The sequence below is a fragment of the Octopus bimaculoides genome, chromosome 26 (genome assembly GCF_001194135.2).
Source record: "Octopus bimaculoides isolate UCB-OBI-ISO-001 chromosome 26, ASM119413v2, whole genome shotgun sequence".
Classification (NCBI taxonomy): Eukaryota; Metazoa; Mollusca; class Cephalopoda; order Octopoda; family Octopodidae; genus Octopus; species Octopus bimaculoides.
Window position 1 is genome coordinate 10,628,146 of NC_069006.1, and position 1,567 is coordinate 10,629,712.

Below are 1,567 nucleotides of genomic sequence, written 5' to 3' on the forward strand. Positions count from 1 at the left end.
ACTCAACTGTTACTTATATTATCGAACCCGAAAAAATCGAAGGCAAAGCCGACCTCGGCAGAATTTGAACTCAGAACGTAGAGACGGACGAAATGCAGCTAAGCAATTTGTCCGGCATGCTAATGACTCTACCAACTTACCGCCTTCTATCCTTATATTCTTTTCTACTTTAGGTACAAGGCTCAGAAGTTTTGGGGAGGTGGGGGCAGTCGATTAGATCGACTCATTACGCAACTGGTACTTAATTTATCGACCCCGAAAGGATGAAAAGCAAAGTCGACCTCGGCAGAATTTGAACTCCGAACGTAAAGACAGACGAAATACCGCTAAGCATTTCGTCCGGCGTGCTAACGATTCTGCCAGCTCGGCGCCTTCTGTCCTTATATAATACTATTAATTAACCATACCAGCATACCATTGTGATAAGGGAGGAGGGGGATGTTGTGAGAAATGGGGGTGGACACAGAGAGCACTATATCAGAGGTGTAATGTATATCATCAACGTTATCACCACCAACAGAAATAACAGCAGCAACAGTTACCAGAATCATCGTCATCATCATCATCTTCACCATCTTTATTACCACCACCATGATCATGATCATCATCACCACCACCGCCACCACCGCCACTATCACCATCATCGTCGTCATCACCATCACCACCTTCCTCCTCTTCCTCCTCGTCATCATCATCTTCGCCAACATCATCTCCTTCATCACCATCATCATCAACATAAGCAACACCATCACCATTACCACCACCATCACTATCATCATGCACCCTTTCCCCATCATCATCACCACCTCCATCATCATTACCACCACCATTCCCTCCTCCTCCTCCTTCTTATCATCATCATCATCATCATTGTCGTTATCAAGAGCTGCTGCAAGAAACCCCCAACCCTCTACTTTCCACGTCACTATCACATTGACGTAAAAATATAGTTATTACACAAAATAGCCGACAGCTATAGCCATAATTTGCATAATTATGCTGTGGCAGTGGTAGTAGTGTATTTTGTGGTAGTGGTGGTCATGGCGATAGTTGGGATAGTGGCGGTTGACGTGATGGCAGCAGCAGGTGGTTGTGGCGGAGGTGATGGCGGTGATTTTGGTTATGGTTGTAGAGGTATTTATCGATTCCAAGAGGACTAAAATGCACGATGGACCTTGGCGGAATTTGAACTCAGAAGTGAAGAAACGGAATGAATACTGCAAAGCATTTCCTCCAATGATCTAACGCTTCTATCGATCCATTGCTCGGGGCTCGATCTTCATTCGATTGGCCAAAGAAAGATAAAATGCGTAGTTGACCTAGGTGAGATTTGAACTCTGAATGGGACATAAGCATAAGTCTTGAAATTAAGGACAATGATTTCTTAAGTAGTTTTACCTGGCGACAAGACGTTTGGTTAAATTATATAACAGTTTTAATGTTACATAATAAAGATCCCATACGCTTTTGAAACATATGTAGCGCATTACTGCTTCTTCCTTTCCCCTCATTCACTTATATATATATATATATATATATATATATATATGTTCTGATCTTTTTACAC